Consider the following 8,648-nt stretch of genomic DNA (forward strand, 5'->3'; position numbering starts at 1 on the left):
GGGGGAGGAGGCCAAGACAGAGCCTTGTTACCTTGACAGAGGCCAGAAACCCAAAGACAACAAGAGAGCTCTGGCTTTACATCTTAAGGGGGTGTTCACAAGTTGATCTCACTTTTCAATGCTTAAAACTGCTGTCAATTCTCAGAAATGACCGATAATTGGTCAGGAGAAAAGACTCCCATCAGCCACCAGCAGCTTCAACTTCCTTAGCTCCCAAAGCTACCTTAAAGGTAAAGTCACCCCATGACAAACCTACATCTACATTTGTGAGTTGTGATTCTCTTTCACAACTAAAGAAAATCTCTGTCCTACAGCAGTGGTTTCTTTCTGAGCAACCCCTACATCATCTGTAAGTATAATTCATATAGCTGAATGAAAAAAAAGGTAAAATGCCAGCAGAGAACAGTTAGAATATTGGGTCTTCCTATCACATAGAAAATTTGTGAGACCATTTTTGGTTTTAATAGGATGAGCACAAAAATATGTCATCAAGGTACTTTTATAGTTAAAGACATGGTAATATTTCATTTTTATCCTAGTAACAATAACCAGTAGTTTCCCTGTACTCTGACTGCAATTTGAGGGTTATCTAAGTTTTGTTTAATTTAATGGTAATTTTATATGAAATTCATTGTGGGCTTACAGTCCAATTGTTCTTACTAGTAGAGGGGTAAATGGTAATTTAAAAACTACAAAGTAGGAACTGCCTTTTATGTTTAAATGGGTTAAGATAAAATAATGTATGCAACTTAAGTTTGTAATAATTTTCAGAACGGATATAAGAGAGGAATGAAATTGGAATTCTTACATCACAGTCAGCAAACACTGCCTTTCAAAACAACAAAAACTAGCAAGGCTTTGAAATATTTTTTTCCCTGTAATTGTTTCAGATGATTCATCTAGTTAAGTTCTTTTCTACACTATTCTTTTAGGCTACCAGGGTAAAATTCTACAAGTTTCACTGTGAAACATTAACATCCCAGTAAATACAGAAATTTTGAAAGAGATTTATCTGCCATTACATATAACTATTTTGGCAAATGGCAAAAAAAGGTTTTTTTCAAGTGTCACAATTTTTTCTGAGTGCTTTGTTGAAATAATGTTAATTTAAAAAATAGCCAGTAAAATTTGGTGTCTGACAGAGTTGGCCACATTAAAGTAGTAATCTGAAAAGGTTTTTTCTGTGCCATTGGTGGACAGTAAACCCCTTCTCTGACTTTGATTCGGGACTGGAGCAAGTACTGAATTTCACGTATTCAGCAGAAAGTTAGCATGACTGAAGAAACAGCTTTAGTCTATTCAACAAACTTGAAGGTATATTTAGTGAATAGGAGTCTATAATTCTTCCTCTGTACTACCTGTACTACTCTGTACTACCTCATGCAAACTATTCTTGTATCCTCTCTGCAATGCAGCTCCAGTCTAGACACTACTTCAGAAAAAAAATCCCCCCAGCTTTTAAAAAAAAAATAATTATTTTTTAAAATAAAATATCATATAGGTAAAGCAGATTCAATGGCCAAAACTGGGGTTATAAACAGACTACTTTATTGTCTAGGCAGACAAAAATGCCCGTGTATTAGAAAATAACTTGCCTCATTCTTCATGGAAAATCCAGAATATTCTCCAGTATTAATCTAGAAGAAAGCAACTAAAACTCCAGTAGAAACATAGATTAATTATCTAACAATAGTATTTATTTAAAAGAAAAAAGGGAATATCAAATGCAACAAGTCACATTTAGCTGTCAAAGGCACATTTCCTTGAATCACATCCCAATACCTTTATTTTAAACCTCACAATAAGGGAATTGGAGATATCCACAATAGCATTCAGTCTCCCTCTGTCCATTTGGATGAGAAACATGTTGTCACCGAAGTTTTTTGAGCAACTGGGACAACCATATCTACCCTTTGTTAAGACCACGTGTCCTCACTAAGAAACTTAGTGGCTTTCTGCAGAACACAGATACAAGTGCTTTAAAGGGAGGCTGAAAGAAAAGTTAAAGAGACCTTAGTGTGGAATAGCTTTTCCTATTGCCTTTACTGCAGTGCAAGGTCTGCTTCATTCCAGTTTAATAAAGCCCCACAAAACCCCCCAAGAATCAACTCCACAGTATTCAACAAACTACATATAATTTTAACAAGGAAGAATTTGATTTTAGAGAGAAAACATTGCATTTTCTTTTACTTTCTTTGCTTTATCATACCTTCTATGAAGAAGGTTACAAGCAGAAAAGACTACCTGAAGAACAGGGGTAAAGGCAACAAAAAAAGTGAGTCATTCCAGCTGCTGACAGTTAGTCTAACAGATCATTGGGGATGTCAAAAAGCACATAACATGAAAACATTTCCTGAAGGCACACTGTCAAGAGCAAATGAAGGCAGGCAATAAGACAATGTGAAAAATTAAACCACAGGAGTGTTAAATTAGAAAAGCATAAACACACATATATGTCACACTTCAAGTAGACAAAGATAAGATAAATGTAAGATATTATATTACATTATATTATATTGTATTGTATTGTATTGTATTATATCATATTGCATTAATGAAAAGCTTTGCATGGAATGTTGCAAAATGTTTGATGCAGATCCATGAAAAAAATTATCAAGCAGCTTTTCCTGTCCCCAGAATCCCATTCAAGCCATAGCTCAAAGTTTAGTATTTGCTTGTTCAATCAATCAGAGTGACTGTTTTCCTGAGAGGAGAGAGTAAACCAGGGTGTTGTCACGCCCCAGTCTGCACAGCAAACAGAACCTCACTGAGCTCTGCCTGCCTCAGAGAGAACACCATTTACAGTCAGGCTGAGAGTCATGGTAGCTCAGAGCAGCACAAAGGGTCAGTGTCCCTGAGGACTGCACCACTGCACACCACAGAAAACTGTGAGGAAAGAGGAGAGATGTGGTGAGCCCTTCCCTCCCAGACCTTCCCTTTTGGCCCCTTGCTAATGGCAGAGAAGTAGCTGGTGTGACTTGAACATATTTGCCTGATTATACATACCTCTCATCCCACTGCTCACATCACCTTTGTTCCCCTCTCTTTAGAGTCAGGATGTATTGTTCCTCCTTCACAAATATGCACAAAGACACTTAACCTAAGCCAAGTAGACATAGACACTCCAGAGAGACCAACTGCAGGAGCTGGGCAGGAAAAAGAAGATTTTTTTGGGCAGCACTACTTCTGCAAATGAAAGTTTGTTAGATCAAAATGCCACATTTCTAAAGCAGTTTTAGCTTCTGGGTCTTCATGTGTGTAACAAAGTGCTGAAGCTCCAACTAACATCCAGCTCTTTGAACTGCTTGAATTAATTTCCAAAACTGATTGCAATGGAAGTATACTGTCCAGAATCCTCAAGTAGAAAACATCTAATGAAAGGAGTATGCACAAATCAATGTATTTGAGAGAGCGATCTGGCTACTGTGAGGCTGAAATGATAGCTGACTCATCCTTTATTTTTTGGTGGTGTCCATCAGGCAGTAAAGCCTGTTAATGTGATTAATGCAGTGAGGGAGGTTTCCTAGACCATGTTTGTGCAGCTTTATTCACAGTCTGTCCAGTTTGATATTTTAGTCCAGCTCAAGACATCATAAAATATCTTTAACAAAAGTAGTTTAACAGTATTTTTGTACTGTTTTATGCTGTCTTAGTAAAATATGGCATTATGAATGTCAGTCTTCAGATCTGTGAATATAGTGTTTGTATGTTGTAGTGGTAGTCAATTTGTCCAAAATACTTTGTGGGGTCCAGATGCAAATTTTAGAAGTCTACAAGTTTCTTTATTGGGGCTTTCACCTCAACAGAAGAAAATAAAATAATTTTAAATACTAATGTCAGCAATAAGTTCCTAAATTGTTTCAATTTTATGTTAATTGTGAGGATTTGAAAAAACTAACTTTTGAACTGAGTGGTTTAAACTTTATTGCCATAATTTCTCTGAAACTGAACTGTTGAGCTTTTATTTAAGTTAAAGGAACGTTAAATGTATTGATAAAATTGATATATTAAAGCCAAACATTACATTAAAGACACTTTCATGGCAATTATACAAACTAAGTCTATGTTACTTTTGTTATTATTTACTTAAAAGTTATTGCCTAATGCAAATCAGTTCTTTGCAAAAGTTGTATGATAAGGTCATTTTTGTAATTTTAACATAATTAAACCACAAGGCTCTCCATTCTTCTTGCTTGAATAAAATAATGTTTTCCACAAATAAAGTATGGCTCATTCTTACAGAGTGATAATGCTATAAGGAGGGCCCCCCAAAGAGAGTACGTCAAGGATTAATGATACAATTAAGCATTGCAAATTTAGTCATTAGCACAATGCTCTTTGTTTAGAAGCATTAAGCTGTACCATTTCAAGAAAAATTGCTATTTCAGATGACACAGGCTGCTTAAAAATGTAATTGTATTGCTTACTCACAGGATCTGGAAACAAGCAGACAAGGCATGCAAGCTACAAAGGGTGTTTCTCACTGTTAAAGAGCTCTGGTCCAGGTTAAAAAGAATTGCAAAAGTGTGTGAAACCACAGACATTTTAGGAAGATAAAGATGAAAACTGTGGAGGAAAAGACCTCCTTATATAGCTTACATATAAACACTCACTGTTTCCATTGTTTCACTTGAATGTACTATTTCTTGACTTCTTTAAGATGAAACTGCAGATTAGACTATTCTAACAACAAAGTCAAAGTTAATTAGTCTTAACTAACAGCCATGTTGTAAACTACTTGAGGTCAACTCCACCCTCAGGAAAATGAGCATTAGTGAGACATTTTAAAGCACTGTCTGTTTTTATAAGCAGTGCAGGGAAAGGCTAAGCCAATAAAACATGACCATTCCATTCTATATTTTAATATTAGCCTCTAAAGGACAGAACACTCCCATGTGCTTTGATGACAAAGACTTGCACCACACTAATAACAATACATGAGTAAAGGAAATTACTGTCATTTTGCTTTGATTTTGTTCACTGAATGTAACAAGCAAACAACAGTGAAATCTCTCTCAAATGACCTGTGATGAGAGTTTCCTGCACTGCTTGGACAACAAAGAGACCCCCAGAGACGGGTGTGAGGCTTCCTCTTTTTAACCTGAAGATAAATCAATAGGGTCCAGGTTGATTCTGGATTTTGGGATAAAAAAAAAAAGATAAGAAAATAAAAATCTTTGAATGTTATTTAGAAAATGCTAGGCGTGAGCAGCTGTTGTTAATTATGACTTCATTTTCTTCTCCAGACTTCTTTGGTTGCATGCCATAACTGCATGGGGCATGGGGGTTTACGGCTTGAAAATAGCCTTGTCATTCTGTGAAGTCTAACAGAGCAAAGGGGGTTTGATAAATGATAAAAAAGTTCCTTGGAAAGCTCCTTAGATCAGATTAGTTCTCAGTTGTTTGTTTTTAGAATCCCAATAGTCTTGAACAGTTAAAAGGTAAATACATGAGGCCACACAATTCATGAACCATATAGAAAATATTTAACAGCTATTGAATTACTCTTGAAAGAAACTCTTCCACCCTTTATTTACACGGTCTGTTTATATGCTCTGCTTAAAATGTTAAATAAATGGAGTTAATCACATAATTAAACTCCAATTTAACTGGTATTCCTTCGTATACTGAACATCAGACAAATGCTTAAGTATCTTGATGAACTGGGGTCTCAGGGTGTGACTCTAAAAGGTACTGTGCAGTCTGGCCTTGAGCCAGCAGAGCTAACGTGCAAAGCCTTAAGTCTGTGGAAGACAAATAACATGCTCTTCAGCAGACCATGGGATTTTCCCCCTCCTTCCCCCTGCCTCCTTCCCTTGACTAGATCATTAGAAGAGACTTCAACGACTTACAGAGCTGAATCTTCAAAACAGTAATGAAAAATCTCACACATTAATTTCTGCATAGTTAAGTTGGTGATTCAGACAAAGGGAGGTGGTCCAGATAATGTAGCACCATTAAAATTCATGGTGGGGGGAAGGGGGTGAGGTAGGGTTATGAGATTAAGAGGGTGTTGATTTGTTTAATGGCTATTTTCACTGCATAGTTTACATTGCTGTCTTCTAGAATAAAACAAGATTTACTGTAATAAAAGCTTCTTAGCATTCAATTTATTTGTGCTGTTTCCATGAGTCCAACTGTTCTGTTTATTCTTTCTATTGTCCTTTTACTTTTCTAGACAAAGTGATTACCCTTTAAATGGAATTATTGAAATTAAGAACAGTGAGACATTTTGACCCAGATCTCAGTTTACAGAAGAATGATGCTGCACAGACTATGGTGAGGAAATGCATTAGGAAAATCCTTCTAATTTGCTGCTGTAAAGTGCAGCAGCAACAGGACACTTTTAGCTGGTGTTCAACGTAATTGTGAGAATGATGGGACTCAAACTGCCCTCTATGTGAAATTTATCCTTCATCCAATCAGCAGAAACAACTAATGCACTGGAAGGTATATTATATCTCATCTACTTCCCAATAAAGTCAGTGGTGTCCAATCAGACACCTATTGTTAGTAGAGAATCTGAAATTGATACAATCACCACATTGATCTACAATTGAGTCTGTCATTTGCTTGCTGCCAGGTCTTCCTCCCCTTCCACCACATAGCCATTTCAGAGCAGGAGCCCATGGTACTGAGTTTTAGAACACACTAATGATCAGATTTGTTAGTAAGATTGGGCTAAATAATGCTAGTTTGCTCAGCCCAGTTCCAAACAGGGGCTACTGGTAATGCCAGGTGGAAGGGTGGAGGGTACAGTGCTGCACAACTGCCCCAGATAACCAAGGAAACACTGCCCACTCTGAGCCCTACTGTCACACCCAGCCTGGAAGCACAGGAGATCAGGTTGATTGTTTCATTTTACAAGCAATTGTCTCCCAAACCTGCTGCAGAATCTCCTACTGATGGACTGCTAGTAAGTTGTCTAGACCAGGAGAAAAAGGAAAGCAAAAGAAAAAAGAAAGCCTCGAAATATTCTTGTGCTTATGACCTTGTAGGGGATATAGAGATAGAGAAGAGGATTTATTTTGTTCATATTAAATCAGATGTATTACCTATGAGACAGTTCATTCTCCTCACTGCCAGACAGACTGACACAACTGGCAGTGGGACACATATGACATATTCTAATTTCTGTCAGTAAAAAAATTAATGAATTTTTTTTTATTATATTAATTTAGAAGTTTGGACACAATGATCACTACATAGGTTATCTTTTATTCTAGATCTAGAAAAAAAATATTAATCTGAAGAAAACTGCTTAAAGTTTATTTTAGCATTTACATTTGCTAGTGATAGCTACCACCATAATTTTTTTTCTCCTTCAACTCAAAAACATTAACCATTTTTTTAAAGCATAATTTTATGGAATCTCTTCTTTAGAGAGGTTGCTCTCTCAGTTTATTAACTGAATGCACAAATCTCAAACATAGTTACATAAACACACAGGCAAGTGATGCTATGTCTGATCTTATTTCATGATCTGAGTAAAGATCAGATTATCATTATGTGTACTTGAATGTATTTCCCTCAAAGAAACTCCATGTATTGCAATATTAGCAGTTTAATAGGAATCACTATCTTCATTGGAGACAAATTCTGGTATAACAACCAAATAAATCCACCCATCTCCTCCTGAATATATTAATGTTTAATATGTGGAAGTGTGTTTAGTCATGGAAGATGATGAAGGGGAAGTCAGTTGAGACATTTCTGAGATCACTTGGTCTGTTCAGCCTGCAGAAGAGGTGGCTGGGGGAGACGTCATTGCAGTCTAAGGCTTCCTCAACAGGGGATGCAGAGGGGCAGGCACTGATCTCTCTTCTGCCAGTTCCCTCAGTACCCTTTGGTGAATCCCATCTTGTCCCACAGACTTGTGGGTGACTGAGTTCCACAGCAGGTCACTGACTGACTCCTCCTGGAGTGCAGGGGTCTCTCCTGCTCCCCAGCCCATGTCAAGCAACTCAGGGGGCTGGTTGCCCTGATGATCACAAATCTTCCTGTTAAAGACTGAGGCAAAGAAGGCATCAAGTCTTTTCCTCATCCTTGGTGACAATATTCCCCCATGTCCAATAAAGGATGGAGATTTTTCCTTGGCCTTCTTTTCATTGTTGGTTTTATAAAAACACTTTTCATAATCTTTCACAGCAGGGGCCAGATTGAGTTCTAGTTGGGCTTTACCCTGTCTAATGCTTTTCCTACATGATGTAATGACATCCTTGTACTCTCCCTTGCCTGCCCCTTCTTCCAAAGGGCATAAATAAACCCTTTTTTATTCTCTGATTTTGTTCAAAAGCTCCCTGATCGCACGTCCCTGAGGCATATGGTGTGATTCCTGGGCCAGAAGCTGGACTTACAATATCCTTGTGGGTATCTTCCAACTTGGGATATTCTATAAATAAATGAAAAATGAAGCAAAGAAGGCAAAGGAGAGAAGAAAGAAAGAGAGAGAGAAAAAGGAAGGCAGGAAGGCAGGAAGGCAGGAAGGCAGGCAGGCAGGCAGGCAGGCAGGCAGGCAGGCAGGCAGAAAGAAAAGAAAGAAAGAAAGAAAGAAAGAAAAAAAGAAAGAAAGAAAGAAAGAAAGAAAGAAAGAAAGAAAAAAAGAAAGAAAGAAAGAAAGAAAGAAAGAAAGAAAGAAAGAAAGAAAG

General features: G+C 37.3%; 1 long non-coding RNA gene across 1 annotated transcript; it reads left to right on the forward strand.

Moving 5' to 3' along the window:
• The first annotated feature begins 218 nt into the window (after window positions 1–218).
• LOC107215980 lies at window positions 219–8,461 on the forward strand. Its single transcript, XR_001525330.1, has 3 exons — window positions 219–349; window positions 6,179–6,279; window positions 8,297–8,461. It is a non-coding gene; the product is annotated as an uncharacterized LOC107215980 (long non-coding RNA).
• The last annotated feature ends 187 nt before the right edge of the window (window positions 8,462–8,648 follow it).

This window comes from Parus major, chromosome Z (genome assembly GCF_001522545.3).
Source record: "Parus major isolate Abel chromosome Z, Parus_major1.1, whole genome shotgun sequence".
NCBI lineage: Eukaryota > Metazoa > Chordata > Aves > Passeriformes > Paridae > Parus > Parus major.